Source organism: Pezoporus flaviventris, unplaced genomic scaffold, assembly GCF_033815535.1.
Source record: "Pezoporus flaviventris isolate CSIRO_AGI_PZ_B2104156 unplaced genomic scaffold, CSIRO_AGI_Pfla_v1 ptg000040l, whole genome shotgun sequence".
Classification (NCBI taxonomy): domain Eukaryota; kingdom Metazoa; phylum Chordata; class Aves; order Psittaciformes; family Psittacidae; genus Pezoporus; species Pezoporus flaviventris.
The window spans coordinates 5,248,954-5,267,335 of NW_026892588.1; the positions used below are offsets into that span (position 1 = coordinate 5,248,954).

Sequence of the window (18,382 nt, forward strand, 5' to 3'; positions counted from 1 at the left end):
TACCACCACCACCATGTACACAATACCTTTTTTAACCCAAGGCAGCACATCACCAGTGATCAAAGCAGGTGATTCTAAGGCTGAACGATCAGATTTCCAACAGCATTTTCTGGTTTACCTAGCCAGACTAGAGTAAAACCAGTGAGCAAACACTTGGTATCTCACGTCACAGAACTCCCAAAACATCCCCACACCAGCACTCTTGAATAGACAGCCCAACTTGTGTGTGCAAGACCCCCAGCTTAACACTAAGCACTTTTACCCAAGTACAAATACAAGTGAGTTACTGCAATTGCTTTAACCTGTGCTGCCAGAGATGTACAACGCAATTAGTTTATTGGATGGCGTAACTCTCAGCAGCTGCTTGCATTCAAGTGTTAAACATTTAATCCCTTTGCCATTTCCAGATCTGCTGTTCCCCATCCTTTAGCCAGTGATGTTTCTGCAGTGTTTTCATGACCGCTATCAGAAGTACAACAACACACAGTAAACATCTGGTGCTTCTACTGACCACAGCACTTTGGGAATTTATTGAGATGCAAAAGCAAGCTGCATCAAAATAAAAGCACATCTGGTAACCCTAGTCCCTACAGGCTACTTTTTATCACTAACAAAAATATCCCAGTGATACAATATAAATTAAAAAGTAATTAAAAGGACTGAAAGAGAAAAAAAAATACATTTCCCTTTCAGTTTAGAAATCTGAAAAACAGAACAGTTAAAAATGGTTAAGAGCTTGAGATGTTGTGTTTAAATTTGCTTCTACATGAGAAAGAATCATAGAATCAACCAGGTTGGAAAAGACCTATGAAGTCTGCATGGCTACAAAGTTTGTTATATGAAATAGCTTGATCTCAGGTAGAGATGGCACTCAGCGATTCATGCAATTCCTCCAAGTCCTCCTTCCTGATCCACAGCCACACATGCTGCCAGTCTCTGTCTCATCTTGTTCTGGATTCACTTGGAACTGGGGCAACTTCAAAAGCGGGAAGAAATTGAACTTGGCAAGAGCTGCCAGTTGAGTGATTTTAAGCCACAGAATGTAAAGATAGAAATCTTATTAGAGGATATATTAGTACTTTTAACTACACACCCTAAACACACCTAAAGAATAGGAAGGAGTGTCTACCAAAGAGAAAGAAACATGTTGCTGAAGTTCATATTACTGTAGGTTTTAATATAGCCTTTCTTAAGGGCAAAATGACCTCTCCACTGTAACTCATGGTACTAAAGTCTAGGTTTACTTAATTTCTAAACTGTATCCCCATCAGAATGGGAGCAGGTTTACTGAGTAACTAAAGTAAGTTGTTTTCAATGAATACTTTCCCTCTTTGTATTTTTAATGGATATGCCAGCAACCTTGCACGGGAACAGTTACAGCATCCTCATGGAGGTGTAGAGCCAAGAACAGACAACATTCCTGTAACTAAAGAACAGGCTCCATTGTTCCCTACCTGAGCTGGGTCATTTCTTTAGACAGAAGAGCAAACAGTGACTCTCACTGGGTTACACGTTATACAGAAGTTTCCTATACATGATTTGCACACATACAAGGTGCTGTACTTCCAAGTACCTGCAGTGACATTTCCATTATATCCATTAGCTAAAAGCCATCTAGGAAAGGTCACACAAATCAAAAAGTTAAAATAACAAAAGCAAATTAAACACACATATTAAAATGCAACAAAAAGCAGCCAGCAATACATGAACACATGTAAGCACCCGCACATCACAGCTCCTCTATTTCTGCCAAGACCTTTTTGGTGGCAAGAGCAGTAGGAAGGATCATCAAGCTCAGCTGAGAATCAGGATATGGAAAAGGACACTTTAATTCCACCTTTCCTTTTGCCCATGATGCCAAAACAGAGCTACCTTGAAAAAAATATAAAGTAAATACAAAAGGGCAAGTTTACAGCCCAATAAATAGCCTGCACCTTCAGTTTTCAAACACAAGGTCTCTCCAACTTTTTACAGACGATAGTCAAACTATGCTCCTACTTAAATGTCACCCAGCTTCTTTGCTCCCCAGGGAGGACACTTCCTCAAGCCAAGGATTAGCTCTAAAAGCCATGTCACAAAAAACACTTGAGGTAAGTGCTAAGCAGCTTCCAAAACCCTGTCACCATCCTGTGTCCCCACACCCTGGGTAGACACTGTACAACACACAGCCTGCTCCCAACCTGCTACCTTACCTGCTTTTTAGCAAGCAAAGAGATCTTCTACGCTTCAGACATCCTGCCGGACGGGTAACAATGAGGACTTCTCAGGTAAAGCTCTGATCAACAGATGAAGTATGACTTATTAATGTTACCGCATTCCTGCCAAGCTTCCAATAGCAGAATCTCCACTGGTCTCATGCCAGGAAAAATGCCTGCAGCTGAAGTGTTTATCCTGAAAGGGATTTATTGAAGTTTAACTGTATTTCTTTTTCCTCTTCCAAACTTAAGCCACTTTCTGTAAGAGGTAAGCTATTTACTTAGTCCATCTAGTCTCCCAATTGTTTGGTTCAGGGTGTGTACTTCAATCTCAGTACTTCAGCATAAAGAGGAATTATGCCACAATGCACGTTTTGCAGGCTGCTGTGTTGAAATCCTGCTGATGGCTTCACATCACCTCCTTCCTTTTCATGCTTTATTTTCTCAAAACCCAATTCAAAATCCTGCCTTAAGAATAACGTCCCAAAAGATGTGAGACCGCAGCATTCCTGCTCTAACAAGCAAGCTTCCAACTCTGCCAAATGGTTCGGAGAGGCTCAGTTGTGTTGTTTGCCGCCACTCACCAACACCAACAGATCCATACAGCCCCCACTATAAATATTTACTATTGCTAAATTTGTATCACGATTTGACCCAAATGCTCCAGCTGGAATTGTAACCTCTGCACTGAGGGCTCTCTCCAGCCAGACAACCCTTGCCCCTGAAGGCTTGCAATCTCAAAGTGATTATTTGTTAGACAGTGACAAGCATATTTGTGGCTATAAAATCCAAAGCAAAACACCAAACTCCATCAGGCTTCCAGAAGGAAAATGGGATCACAGTGTGATTAAAAGTATCGTCAAACTTAACATGTTGATGCACCGCTATCTTTGAAAAGGCTTAACATTATGTCCAGATAAATCTATTTACAGTTACAGCGTTCCTATATACTGAGCCATGCTCCTTCCCACTGGTTTGGGCATGATGATATCTCAAAAGTAAGGCACTAAATATTAACAGCTCCTGAAGCCTTTCTTTCCAGTGAAACACACAATGAATCTTCCCTTTCCAGCCAGGTATGTTTTAAAATAGACAATGAAACCTTCTGAGTATGTACTTCAACCCAAAGGAAATAAAAACATAGTAAGGAGACATCTTATTCTATCTCGAGGGACAAGATGCCACTCCTGCTCCAGCACTTACCACCTCACCACCATCACTACAGCCTTCCCCATGCACTCGCAATAACACTTTTGGCAGCCACATTCATAGACATGCAGTCATGTACTATGTCACTGTCCGACTTTTACAGCCAATGTGCTATCTGCTTGGATGGCCAAATGGGGAAATAGGGCCAGAGGCAGCTTTTCTTATTGAGCAGGCAGCCTCCCCTTGCCCCAGGCACTTGCCATTTGAGCTTGCTTTGGCAAGTTACTCATCACTTACAGCAGCACAAACACTACTCCTCAGCTGCTACAGAAATAAGATTTGCCCTCTAACTGCAGGAAAACAAAACAGTCAGGTTTCCTTGTTGCCACTGCTTCATACAGGTAATGTTCACATCCTCCAGCAGGCACCAGCCAGGTCCCCAGGAGGTTCTGTGCAAGCACAGGTAACGAGCAAGGAAAGTTCAGGATGCAGCACTAGGTTCATACTGATCTGAGAGAAGGGTCCTTTCCTGATAAACCATCTTCTATCCCTTCCAACAGCATGCCAAAAACCCCAGCGGAAACAAAGTGTGAGCTTGTGCAAGTACAACACCACTGATTTGAGTCCTGGCTGTCATCATGGCTCCATCACGTAAGGCTTTAAGAGGTGCAGTCCAGCCTCCCTTGCTGCCCTGGTGTCCTGTGCAGAAGGAGGTGAAGATGCAGGACTGTCCTTTACCTTCATTTCCAGCCATCTTTCTATGGGCAGGTGTGATGGACGGGGCATTGCTTACACAAAATGAAACAGAACAAGGGAGCAAATGTTGCTTTTATCTTGTAACGGCACCAGAAAACACCAATTCCACTGCAGTGGTGGTGGTGGGAGACAGTATTCCTCTCTCACAGTCATGTGGAGACCTCATCACGCTCCAGAGCGTCAGGTCCTATGTGTCTGCAAACACCCCTCTCCTGGAACAGGGTAGCCTGGAGGCAACCTGCAGCTATCAGGGGACAGCAGGGATTACTTCAGCTCTCTCAGTTTGCATTTCAAACTGTTGACTCAACACAAAACAACAGGACGGCCACAAATTGCTCATGCAATGACCTGTTTCCCGTCATAGCTGAATGCGAGTAATCTCTGATACACCAGATCTATTCATAGGTTTGACTGGCACTATTTTAACAAGGATCTGCTCAAGAACCTCAGGACAACTAGCCAACCACTTTATTTATATATTCCTGCTATCTCATCTGCACACTTGGGACTACTGCTTGTGCATGTGGGTGTACAGCAATAATATACATATGACTACATTCCCATAAATTCCATTAGTTAAGAGTTCAGGATTTGTCATGGCCAGACCAAAGCATAAACAAAACCAGCCATTTAATTCATTATAAAGACTCGTAACAGCCTGTCTTTGACCAAGCATTCTGCTTGCCAAATTATGCCTCGAGTACATTTTCTAAACTAAAAAGTTATGAAAGCCCCAAAATCCATAATAGCTTTTGTTCTTCCCCTTTAGGCTAAACAGCAATTCTAATCTCCATTTCAAGTTCCTCAAAGGCTAACAGTAAAAACCCTTCCTCTTAGATATAAACCCACCAAGCAACTTTGGAAAAACAAAACTTAACTAAATTATTCCTTTAATCCTTCACTGGTTGCAGTTTCCCCAGAACAGACTTGCTTTAGAAAAGCAAATGGAAAGACCATTCTCTACCCCTGTCACAAAGCTTGGGACCAACTGACCTTGCAGGACAGACCCAAAATGGTGACTTTAAGGAAGCAGGTGACGTGCTACTGCTGTAAGCTCTAAGTTCTTGCCCATAGACAGACACAGACACATCCACAGTGAAGCAGCCCTGGATCACAAGGGGCTTTCCTTGAAGGATCCTTTCAGATCCTTCCTCATCACACATAAGCAGGCATAAGATAGCTGTTATGTGAGGTTCGAAGGGAAGGGCCAGGCAGACATCATTCTTTAGGCTCTATGGAAAGTTGCAGCCTTGTCACATAATGGTACTAAAGGCTTACTGCGCTGCTTTCTCTGTCATGAGAGGCAGAGCAACTCCTGGGTTAAAACATTCTTTATGTGACAGACCATTGTGGCAATCCTGCTCCTGACTCATCCTTTCTCTGCCTCATCATGCCATGCATTAGATGCCACTATTCTTCACAATACTTGAATTATATGCTCTCTGCTACTTGTATAGCGCTGAGTTCCTGGGTCTTGGTCAGAGTTCCTTCATATTCAAACAAAGAAAGTGATTTTTGGACAAAAAGCTAGATTCTGCTAGCAATTAATATTTATATTGCATAAAAGGTTCCATTTCCTACTCTATACCAAAGCTTTACAGCATTATGCGTTGTGTAATCCCGTCTCAAAAAGATTACAGCCCAAAAAATTGGCTGAACTGCATAGGATTTCATACCGTATAACATAGCAGTGTTTGAGGAAGGCAAAGATTTGAGCTTGACCAGTTATACCAGTAAGAACCTTTAAGTATATGCCATGGGCTAGAAACAGTAATAAATCTCCTATCTTCTACATTAGCAACACTACGACCACAGCAAAAGTCACAGAGTAAAGGCAGCCTAAAAAAAGTCTGCAAGTTTTAGTAGTGTGTTGGAATTATTCCTTAATGTGCGACTCTATTCTGAAAAGTGATTTAACAAAGATATCATTGAAAGATATAAATTAGCAGGAAATTTTGCTATTTTCATATGGGTGCACAATTCACAAATAAGATTTCTCTCTTTATATTAGAACTTTTCCTTAGGGAGCGTAGCTGAGGTTTCCACATAGAGTTAATCTGCAGATAACACTTCTTAATGCTCTGCATAGGCTTACTTGCTGAAGCTGGACATATTCACTGATACTTGCTCTGTCAAGTCAAGAGAAGCAAGCTGTAATAAAACTTTACTTCCACGCCTAAAGGGAGAAGATACAACTGGCTGTATACGTACAAGAAAAAAAAAAAAATGACTAATCATTAAGTGGCTTTAAAACAAAACCAAAAACCCCATCAAGAATTAAAACACTCAAGGAGGTAAAGGCCAACAGGCTTAGACAACAAGATCTCAAGTTGTATAAATACAAGCAATAATGCTATTGTGACTCATTTATTAGGGAATCTTTACTGCCTTCAGGTAATAAAACACAAAACACAATTGTGTGATGATGGCACACTTGAAGTTTTCCTGTTATGTAAAATTACTTCTTGTTTTCTGAATTGCTGTTTGTAAGTAGCTGCAATTTGAACAGAGATCTGAATAAAGGTTCTTCTACTCCCTCACTGTGACATGGACTCAAAAGTTTACTAGCAATGAGCAAAAGCATAAGCAGATGAACATGAAATATTCAAGCTTTCCAGGTTAGACTTACATTTAAGCTTTTTAATTAGGAACTCTACACCTCTATAGTCCAAGGCAAAGGTCAGCAAGAACAACCAGGTTATGTCGCCACCAGCTATTAGTCTTCTCCAGTCCTCCTCTGAGGCAGCCGTCACTGTTAAAGCCACAACAGACTACAGGTCTGATTCTCCTAGACAAGGTCCCCCTGCCAACTGTAGCACCATCTCAACAACCCACCACAGGACAAACTGTTTCTTCTTAGTAATTTAAGTCACTGAAAGCCCACAGGATATGAAGCTATAAATTACCACAACCAAACATGGCCAAAACATAGCGGCAAAGCACAGTTATTTCTCTATAGACACAAGCCAAGGGATTTTCTAATGTTTTCTTTATCCTCTAATGCACAAAACCAAAATGCCGGCAGCATGTTCCTTGGTAGAAGCCCAAAGACCACTTAAAAGTCTCCATTTTAAAGATATCTTAGACTACATAACTTATTTCATTACTTCCCCCCTTCAAACAAAGTACAAAAGCAGCTTTAGTTTCCTCCGTGATTCCTTCTGACTCTCAGAACTCCTGAGGGCAGACAAGAACACCAAGAGCTTGTATCTGGCATTAACTAAACATATTTATGATTTACAGTTAACATTACAAAACACACATAACACAAACATGTCTTACAGATCAACCCATCTTTCCACAGTTAGCAAATGCAATTTACTCAGTCATCACAGTCCAGATCAGACCAGTGACACAAGCAATACAACAGCATGTACTGAAGAACTACTGAAAATTCACTAAGCACATAAAATCCATCTCACAAAAAATTCCACAGGAGTCTTTTGCTGCAATATATCATCTGTGTTTCAGACTCAACAGTCCAAAATACTTAGCTCCTTCTACAACAAAGTATTTACTTGTGTTGGAATGACCGAATACAGGTGAAAACATGGCATTCACACAAGAGCAACAGAGTATCACACTTAACATTGCTTCTTGATGCCCTTCTTAAGAGCTAATTCATAGCACCTATGATGTGTTTTCCTCTGTTCAAAGATCCAGTATCTCTACTTGATGCTTTGCCAGATTAGTGCTGTATTAAGCCAGACAGGCAGCCCAGGAGGTAGAACTTAGCTGTTACTTTTATCCTTGCTCAGAGCTCCAAAGGAAGTCCACTCACTGGTCCCATCATTGGGCCACAAATGGCTTGACCACAAAATAACCATTCCCACCTACAAAGACAAAGATGCTAAAATGCTTGATCATTTGCTAAAGTTTTATAACTTTTATTGCATTACATTGTGATGCTCTTGTTTTAAGACTTCTCTCTCCCTCTTTTTACAATTCTGCAGATGCCTTTCCACCAAAACTCTTGGGCAATGCAAAGACACGGGTCACAAAACACATCCAGGAGCTGACTGGTTTATTTGGGCACATACACGTGGTTTTATGTGGACACAAACAGTGAAAAACACAGAAAAGCTCTGCTCTTCAAGTGACATCTCAGGAGCATACTCAAGTAGATACAGCCAGCACAGCTTAGCAGCTATCCCAGTGCTTGGAGACAATGAAAGGGAAGCAGTAGTGAAACAACCCTCACAGTCATACATGTACCTACACCTCTTTCTCTGTCCATTAGCATCCATCCAGTGCAATTGTCACACACACACACACACACACACACACACACACAAACAGAAGCTGTGTGCCTGCGTATGTAACCTTGGGAGAAAAAAAAAAAAGGGAAAGAAAAAGCAGTGGAGATTGAAACATTTGTAACTCTCAATTTGAGAACAGAGAGAAGCTTTCTCCAAAGGAGGGTCAGGAGGTAGTTAATAAAGAAAATTTGAGACTTTTGCTTGATAAAGAACACAGCTAGGCTTTCTTCCTCCCACATCTTCCATCTCCTTGCTCCATTCCATTCCTCTCCCCACTTCTGACATCAACCCTCAGATAAAGACCATACATTTTCTCTGCAGATCAATTCAAGGAGAGAAACCACTCAAGTATGAACACTGAAAAACTGAATGCTCAAAACCAGTTTGTTACTGATCCATGTTTATTCTGTTTGCAGATCAGCCCGTATGCCCTGCAATCAGAGGCACAATGGCACATTTTAGCATGCAGGGTGCGTTCTCCCTTTATCGCCACCTCCCTTTTGTACACACCCCCTCAGTGTTCCTTCTGCCGGCACTACGCTCCTTCTCACATTAAATATAGAAACAGATCTCTGAATCACCAGTTCCTGTTGTTGAAAGTAGCTAGAAACAGATGTTACAGCAAAAGAAGTTTCCTAGTAAACAATTATAGAATGATCTGCCCACCATGTTAGACCCCATTGCTACAAAATGTATTTAAATCTTAGAACCACAGGTTTTATAGATTTATATGGAGCTACTCTCACTCCCTGGGTGCCGAATACTTCCTAGAAACACATTAATTCTTACCCATAATGGTATCATGCAGCAGCAAGTTCCAGAGATTAACTGTCCACCATAAAAAGACACCCCACCCCCCCCACCCCCCCCCAAAGTGATGCTTATAAGCTCATTGCTTGTGAGCCTCCTGCTGCACTTGGTCCATTCCACTCTGCTTTTCCTTGACATTTCCTTAGATGCTCCTTCAAGATGAGGAACAGAAAGATCTCAGCTTTGCCAGAGAAGAGCAGCACAAGGACTCCAAATCTGGTTATAGGCAAGAAAGATCAGTTCCAGAAAGAGGAGAGCAGAGTTCAGACAAGCTAATCCACCCTGCAGGGAGGAATCACTTCCTAGCATAAGGAGAGTGGAAATGCACCCATGTTTTTCAGTTTGAGACCATGCATGTTTAAGAAACTCTCAGCAGCCACTTGTGGACTCCAATTTCTTCTGTTGCTCACAAAATACGTAAGAGAGGAGCTACATATCTCGCATCAGGAGGCACCATCCATATATATGCCTCACACGTATGTACGTATATACGTAAATGCAATATATACTTTCTATTAGAGAGGCTAGTTAGTGCTCAATCATTTAGCACCTGAGGAACACTTTGTTCTGCAGGTTTATACAGCCCCATGTACAAAGCCAGAGGGATGCCACAGACCACTATACTCAATTATTCCTGTGTTCAGCCCAGAGGATCACATAAAACTCTAAGCCAAACCTTTGTTTGCCTAACGTAACACTTTCAGCCCAGCTTTCAGCCCTGGGAACATTCTGTGTGGAATCCACCACTTTCCTTTGTCGTTTATTTGTTCCAGCACTTATGCTTTCTCACCGTTACAAATGAATGTCTTATTTCCAATTGCCTGATTTCAGCTCCCAGCCATCAGTGCTGTGCTACGCCTGTTTCTGTCAGCCTTATAGCCTCAGCATTTTCTCCCTCAGAAGGTGTTTCCCACCAATTATCAAGTCACACCGTTTATCTATCAAGAAACAACAGATCCAGCAACAGAATGAGCTTTTCAAGCTCTCCCTGTGCTACCTGAACACCACCCTGCTTTCAACTATCTCCTCTCTTTTTTGAGAGGCTCGCATTTTCGACAGGCTGTTCAACACCCCACAATCATACACCATTCACCTTCTTTTGCCTATTGCCCCTCCTTACACACCCAGACTTACACACCTTTGCTGTCCTGTGGGAGAGGAGTCCAATTGATTCCTCAATGTACCTCCAAAACAGCCTTTTCCCTAATTCTGTCAATTACATTGAAGTACAATGCGTGCAGGTACAATGATCTTGCACCAGCCTGGATGCAAACGCACTTTGGGTTGATACCAGCTCACCAGGATACTCAAATTTCCCTGCACAAGCTGCCTTATCCTTGCTTACCATGCTGCTTAGCATGATATAGCCTGTTAATTGTATCAGCACAGATCCTGTCCTTGTCTCCAGGTACTTGATGAAAAGGTCCAATGGAATCCAGCCTCACCTCAATCCTTAAAACAGATTTCTAGAAGCATTCCCATTTGATAATGATTCACCATCAGTGACTAACTCTTAAATATCAGTTAGTCAGTTCTTAATGCATTTACTTTTGCAATACCACATAGCACTTACATGTCAGTACATGAGGCCCAAAGGGGTATTGTCAAAGTCCTAACTATCTCTACTCTTGCCAACAAAGGGAACTACAGGCAATATGTGGAAGGAGACAGGCAGCAGTAGGGGTCTGCAAGGGTTGAACCGTCTCCCTGCCCCTGCACCAGATGCCGTTTGAAGACACAGCTTTACTACACTTCGTGCAGGTCCTTTGCTCAAGTAAAACTTTCAGCATATCACTATGTTTGCTATGTCACATCACCCCTGAAGTGATACAGACCAATATTAGTGTCTAATGCTTTATCAATTGAATATCGCATTAAGTTGTCTAGTATTTTGATGAGGATTGTCAAGCTAGCTGGAATATGGTTAAATCAGTTATCCTTCCCTTGTCTACTCTGGCACAGTTAGCTTTAAGAACACCAACTGCCTGCAAGCCTGCAGACTTGTCAGCAAGCTCTTTAAAACAATCCAGTCATAACACTGCTGATTTACACAGGTCTACCCCTAGAATGTAATAAACCTTTATTCATTAAGAAGGATTTAATTCTCTGTTGGAAGGGCATTCATGGTATCACATTCTGCGCCTTCACAAATAGTGAACGGTATTAACAACTATTTCTACTTTTCTTGCATGAGCTACTTTACTATCTCTATCTAGTAACTGGAACTCTTTGTTTCCCACCATACTTCAGCTGTAGAGAGTTAACTGCATATTTTCTAACTTAATGTCTTAACTTCATGTGTTCTAATTCTCAGGTATTCACTGTCCCCTTAATCACTATTTTTTGCTTTCAAATGTCTACATGTGTCCTGAAGCCAAAGGGCTGTTAGTGTAGTTGCTGTCTCTTGAAACCAGAATTTCAGCTTTTGGGCTATTTGGCATCTTCAATATATCCATTTTCCATTCACATTTTTCTTCCTATAGTAACACTGAGCTCTTTGTGACAACAAACATGCTCTTTTGAAGCATCAAGTATAATTTTCTTTGGGGCTGTTCTGTTTGCCCATCCTGTACGTAACTGGGTCACAATCAATAGTCCCATGGCAACCAGCAACTTCCAGTTGTCTGATACCAAAGTCCACAGTATCTGTCTCAGCTGAAGAGCTGAAACAAGAGGTGACCTGCAATGGGCTGAATTTCCAAGATTTTTAACAACCTACCAATGATGCCAACAGCATCTTCGGCACCTCAGAAGCAACAAAACAATGGGAAACAGACTCATATATTTGCTGATTAGCCATTCTGGACATCTCCAACAAGCATTTGAATAAAAATCTGTATTAATTTCTCCTATTAACAGTAAAAGTAAGGCACCTCACCCAGGTATATAAGCCACCTACTGCTTGTTTGATGAACAAGGCAAAATAAACTGACCTCAGTCCTACGCCAGTGTGGCACTACTACAGAAACTGCAGTGCTCCTCAGCAGTACAAGGCACATGCACTCCAAGCGTAGACACAACATTCCTTATCTGCCCAAGGTGGAAGCACCTATGCTCTACCTGGATTTGCTCATGCAGTCAATCAAACTTTAGTACAGAATCAGTCCGAGACAGAGTCTTTCACAGGCAATAAAACTTACATATTCAGCAAGAAAAACACATTTGTCTTGGTAATTGCCACAACAGTGGAAAAACATCCAGAAACTTTCAGCTTCCAGAAACTTCAATAAGATGCTAACTATTTACACACAGTGATCTTCTAAGCATCCTAGAAGCATGGTGGTAGCAGTCTATGGATGCAATTCTGCAGTTCAGCACACATGGACTTTCCCACATAACCAGGAGTCCCACATGGCTCCTGAAGCACATACCTGCATGCATTCAGTTAGAGTAGAAACTCCTTATACTAAGTCTAAATTCAGTAGCCGAAAAGGAAATAACCCAGATTCTTGCTGTACATTAAGCCACTGCGACTTATTTTGCACAACCACAAATGACTAAGGGAAAATACATGCAGTGGTTCAGTCATTCTTCCTTTTTTAAACAGCAAAATGGGAACTGAAGCAGTACATTAAGAAGCAAAATGCAGAGCCCTACCCATACCTTCTACAAATTCCCCCTAAATTAGGCCGCAAATATTCAAAACCACCAGTTTGCACAAACAGCTCGGCCTCAAGTGTACACTCCCTGTGCTGGATTGCTCTGTCCCCCCCTCTCAGGCTTGAGGTAAACATTAACTATGCAGGCTGACAAAAGCCTCAGGTACTAAAACATTCTGCCTTTTTCTACTACCCAGATTTTACCCAAATTCTACCTTTCGTACACATACACTCAAAGCTTTGTATGGGATAGGAAAAAATCTCAGTTTGGGCTGAAAGTCCAAGATTTGCTGGGAGGGCTCGTACTCCTCTAACTTCTTTGATCCTTCCCTCCATCAGCGTAGACGTATCTCACAAGAAATCACAGTTTTACCCACCTAAGTGCATTTCGTCAACTACAAAAGATTAAATATGTGAACTAGAAGTTTCTCAGTCATCGCACAGTTAATGACAGCTTTAAGATGCCACAGCAGTGTTTCAAAGGTCTACTGCAAAGACCAAAGTCAGTTCACATTCCTCTCGTAACTTCTGCTTAAGGTTAGCAGAGTTTGAATATTAAATTCAGATGAAAGTACAGAGTGACTTTAAAATGCAAGTGCTATTCCTGACGAGTAATATATCTGCAGCCACATAAACCCTCCCAAATCCTTAAGAACAGCTTTCCTATATAACGTAATCCACTTTGAGGCTTGTGTCTGCATAAGACCCTTTGGATTGCTCTTTAAGAGACAAAACCCATACAAATTAAAGAATTTATTAAACTGCTTGAGACCCTCTTCAGATACTCTTTGCCAAAACCAGAGTGACTCTCAATTACTCTGCCTCACAGACAAAAGGCAATTGAAGCAATCCACTTTAAAGCCATACCTTCAGCTGACTCAAATAATTTCTCAATGGCATGTGAAGACAAGCCCTTAACTCCAGAACCACACACAGGATTTACTCAGGAGTAACTGTCCAAAATATCTCCCTCAGGAGACAGGCCCAGACAACACAACAAATCAGGATGCTGGTTCAGCACCAAACCATCCCAAGAAGAATGCAAGAAACCACACAATCAGAAAAGCTTGAATGCTGGTAAATAAATTCAGGATTGTGTATTTGCCAGGCTTGTTTTAGAGAAGGATTTCCAACAGGCATCTCAGCGTTAGGTTGAAAAGCCTCTTATTCTGACACAGTTTTCCAAGACCCCTCTCCATTCCCACCCTCCCTGTCCCTACCATTTCTCCTCAAGCTCTTTCCCAAACCCCAGCCTGCTGACATGGGGCACAGTCTAACACAAAACGTGAAAGTCCCTTGGTGGAAGAGCTCAAGCATCACCTGAATACAACATAAAGGAGCCTGGAACAGGAATGGCAGGTTCAGATCTAGCAGACAGATGCCCTTAGTGTAGGTGAGCTAGGCTCTCATTGTTCTTTCCTGGGGATACATTTTTATATCAGAGCCACAGTCTGCTGCAGATACAGATCTGCTTTGCTCATCCCACAGTTCTCTGTCACTGATAAAAAATAGCTCTGGAGGGAGAGGAGGAGGTTTTCAGCTGTTTTCTTCTCCAGTCCTCTCTAGCTGTTTCCTCTGTCTTTGTCCTTCCAGCTTTTATACCTTGCAATTAGAGATGTCATTTTCTCATGTGCATAGCTTGATGTTGGAGTAACTACTTTCTTATTCTGTGGAGCCATTAAGTCCCTCAATCCCCAAATTTAATAGGAGCCACAAAGCTCCTGCAGCACCCTTCAACAATATGATCACCAGGCTTTCCATGGAAGAACTGAAAGGAGCTGCCATCTTGTTTCTTTACCAAAGGTATCCCAGGGAAGCAGCTGGAGCCAAACAGGAGTGGTCTGGATAGATGCTTCTACTAGGCACCACTGATACTCTAGGGTTCAGAATAACCACAGGAGAGTGACATTTTCCTAGACAGGATCAGGAATAGATGGCTTTAAGATGGCTGGAAAGCATTTAATTTACTATTCTCCAATTTTCTTATAAACAGTAACTTTATTCTTCCTGAAACATTGATTGACATTTGATCCTGTTATGAACAATTTCAAGGCCTCCCCCACAGAGCATCTAAGCTGCATCACATTAAAGCTGTTCCTTTCTCCTTGCCTCTAGCATATTCCTAACATGTAAACAACTCTGCTGTGCACACAAGCAAAGGCACAGCTAGCTAGTGAAAGCTGCAGCACTCAGGGCACTGTAAGAATCCATCCAATCCGAATAACCCATTATTTTCACAGGGCACTGTATTTATTAACTAGAAGACAACTGCTATTAACGCAAGTGTACGCATGCAAAATGACCCCATTAGAAGAGCTGGAAGAATACTGCAGAGCATTCTTTTCCATGGATAGTCAAGTTTCACAGGCTTTGTTACTCCCCATAACCAAAACGTACAAGAGAAGTCAGTCTAATGATGGAAGGGTTGTGACAAGGCTAGGAGAAAGGCAAGTGTCAGAGAAGTCAAGCAGGCTTACTGACTGAAGAGCCCTCAGCTGATGTGACACCACATGACAAGTAATGTTCTTGTGGCCAAGCCTGAAAACCTAGAAGGATTACTTCCAGTTCAGCTTAATAGAAAGGGAAAAACACCTCCAAACAATCTCACATCTCACCTATTCAGCAGTGAAGCCATAAGCAGCAGATACACACTCTTACAAAATTTAATACAAAAGCATTGCCTAGCCACGTACTTTGAGTATGCTAGCTCTTGCTTTACATGCTCTGGACCAAGGATAGCAGGTTAGCCCTGCTCCTTGGGACAAGTTTTAACAACGATCCACCTGCTCTGCCACAGAATCCCCTTACGGCATCAATGCTCACTGCACAAGTCTTCCTTTACAGGCAAGTCTGTGAGTAGGAAGAACTAAGTCCTGGAGGAAACTGGTCATCTCTGACCCCTATCTCACCCATCCATGGCTTCTGCAGTGATCCCACAGGAAAAACAAATGTAACTGCAACTATTTCTGTTTAGGCCCTTCTCTACGTTGGGAGGTTTCCTTCCAACGGGAGGAATCCAGAGCAGCAGTTCTGGAGCTGTGAACTGAATACAGTTACACTGCCAGGACACAGAGTAAGGCCAGGGTGCCTTGGGACATTTCCCTCTGACCAGTACAGTTGCACATTTTTTTTCCTCTCATGTTAAACCAGAGCCCAGTGATTTCTTGCTGTCTTTCTGTCCACACCTTCTCTACAAACTGGAGCAAATCAATCATGTCTCAACACCCACCAGCTTCCTTTGGCTCACTTCACACATCCAAAAATGTCAGGACTACGAATTCCAGACCCTGCTTCTTCCTTCCACAATATGAAGAATCACCTTAGTCACACAAATCCTTCTCCCCTCCCACTTCTTGTCAGATTCCACTGCCCATACTGCCACCAGAGCAAGTTTCATCTACTTGAAGCCATGAAATCATCCACTTCTTCCCAGCACCCCTCTAGAGCTTGCCTGTTGTCCTCTCTGTACCACCCAGCAGGTGAACACCCAGTCCTGCACATGACATTTACCCAAGGAGGTCTGACTGGAGTAAGACAAGCATTCAGGGAGGTCTAGTTTAACAAACAACATTGCATATCCTTCCCTGCAGCATGAGTTTTTTCATCATCCCCACACTGCCTGCTTTCAATCCTTTTAACACAAATTAAAGAGAAAAAGCATTCCCCTTCCATATTCTGTGCCAAGAGGATTGTTTTATGACAAAGGTCAAGCGATCTGTTTTTACAAACCTAATTAGAGTCTAACTCCAATGCTATCCTTGTGAAGCAGTTCTGTCCTCTCTTTTTCCACTCTAAAAACCGTACCCATGGTAAGTCTGCACCACATGGTAAATGTTAAAGAATTCATACAGCAGTTTTAGTGCAACTAAATCTTAACTTCTGAGTAAGGCAAATTAAAGATCACAGTTAAAGTAGGCCAAAGTGTATCACTATCTGCAAGCTGGGAAAGTCAGAGAACTCTTCACAGGCTCAGGCCTTGAGAAGTGCAAGGTTCAGCTGCTGCACCCTCCACATCTAACAAAACAGTGTCACAAACACCAACACCAGAAGGTTGTAGCTACAGCTCAGTGCCAAATAGCTGACAGTCATCTCCTTTTCAGAGAAGCCTGATCAGAACCGTATAGCCGAGCCATAATTCAGGATTTAATGACTAAGATGACCATGGGGTTGAAAATATGATGCATTCCAGGTTTAAATTATAAATGATAGTGACAGCTCAAGTTAAAATTATACTTTTTCATTCCCCCTTCATGCTTATGGATAAATAAGAATGAAAGAAAGGTTACAGTGGCTTTTTGCACACTGTCAGCAAACAAACACTGTGACATATATTCACAATGCACTAAACAGACAAGATTCAGCACCAAAAAAAAATGCACAGGGCTGCACATAGCATGGTTTTAAACAACAAAAAGACAAAACAGTTTATTACCTCTTCTAAGATCAGAGCCACAAGACCTACCTTGTATCAAAGGTCTGCCCCAGAGAGGAACATTCAGAGGGTAGCTATTTACATATGAAAGGATTTCAAAAGGTTGCTGAAGCTTCCATGTCTTTCATGAGCTGGTTTTGATTGATCTCCTGTCTTGGGCCTACTGCAGTTGAAAAACTCCTCAAACAGAGATCATTTATGCTAATTTAACTGAATTCAAAGGGCCAGTTTTAAGTCATCCTTTCAGAGCCACACTGCAGTATGCAGCATTCTTCACTTCCAACACTACCCCAGCATAAAGGCAAAAAGGTACCACGGACCTCGTGTTTCCCTTTGGACACCCAGCTCAAACACAGACCTGTAGAAATAAAAGGCCTTGACTGACAAACACCTGAGGAAAATCAAATGAACATGCACGCACAAGCACACAAACACTGGAAAACTGGAATACCTTTGCCCATGAAGCATCTAGTAAACCAGTACAACTCAAAAAAGGTTGTGAAGCAATTATAATTAACACTAACACCCACACCAAAATAATGGGAACATTTGGCTCTTTCCAAGTGCTGTAACCTCATCAAAACGCTTGAGCCAAATTTGACATTTGTATCTCTATAAATAACGTGTAAGCAAAAGCAAAGAGAAGGGGGAAAAAAAAAGGCAACATTTGCAGTTCAGGGAAAGACATCAAAACAAACATGTCCATAGTACTCAAACCCTATGCTACATGTGGGAATCTGATGATCTTTTGAATGGCTGAAAGCTGGGCACAGAGGAAAGGCCTTCTTGTTTTCAAATTAATTATTAATCTACCTTTTCAGCCATCAACCCCCTGCAATGACTCATCCACTTTCTTTACCAAAGTCTAAATTGTTATGAGAAGACTACAATTCCACTGGAACTTCACCCTCCTGAGTGCAATACTTAACCCTGACTATGAGAAAGGATTTAGTAGGGGTTTGTTTCTCTCTCCCACAAGAAGATCATGTCTCACTGAGCCTGAAAGAAAAATCACAAAACCAACACCACTTAAGGCAAAACAGTATTTACAATTTTTACATTGAGAGAAACAAAAAAGTAAAGGCCACCCCAGCTACTCTTAGCAAAGCCAGGATTCTCCTAGTGACATACACACTGCAAGCAAAGGAGAGAATTCACATCATCAATCCTCAATAATCATGC

The 18,382-nt window shown here is 41.9% G+C and overlaps 2 protein-coding genes across 7 annotated transcripts in view; both read right to left on the reverse strand.

Moving 5' to 3' along the window:
• LRRC8D (leucine rich repeat containing 8 VRAC subunit D) overlaps window positions 1-18,382 on the reverse strand; it is a 47,800-nt gene that overhangs the window by 9,879 nt on the left and 19,539 nt on the right. The window contains exon 1 of one of the 6 annotated variants that reach the window (XM_061465554.1): window positions 2,193-2,723. The exons of the other annotated variants lie outside the window; for them this stretch is intronic. The gene's annotated coding sequence lies outside the window, so the exon portion shown is untranslated. Of the gene's footprint in view, window positions 1-2,192; window positions 2,724-18,382 lie in introns of those variants that run through there. 6 annotated transcript variants of the gene reach the window in all.
• F13B (coagulation factor XIII B chain) overlaps window positions 1-18,382 on the reverse strand; it is a 323,209-nt gene that overhangs the window by 4,498 nt on the left and 300,329 nt on the right. The window lies entirely within an intron of this gene.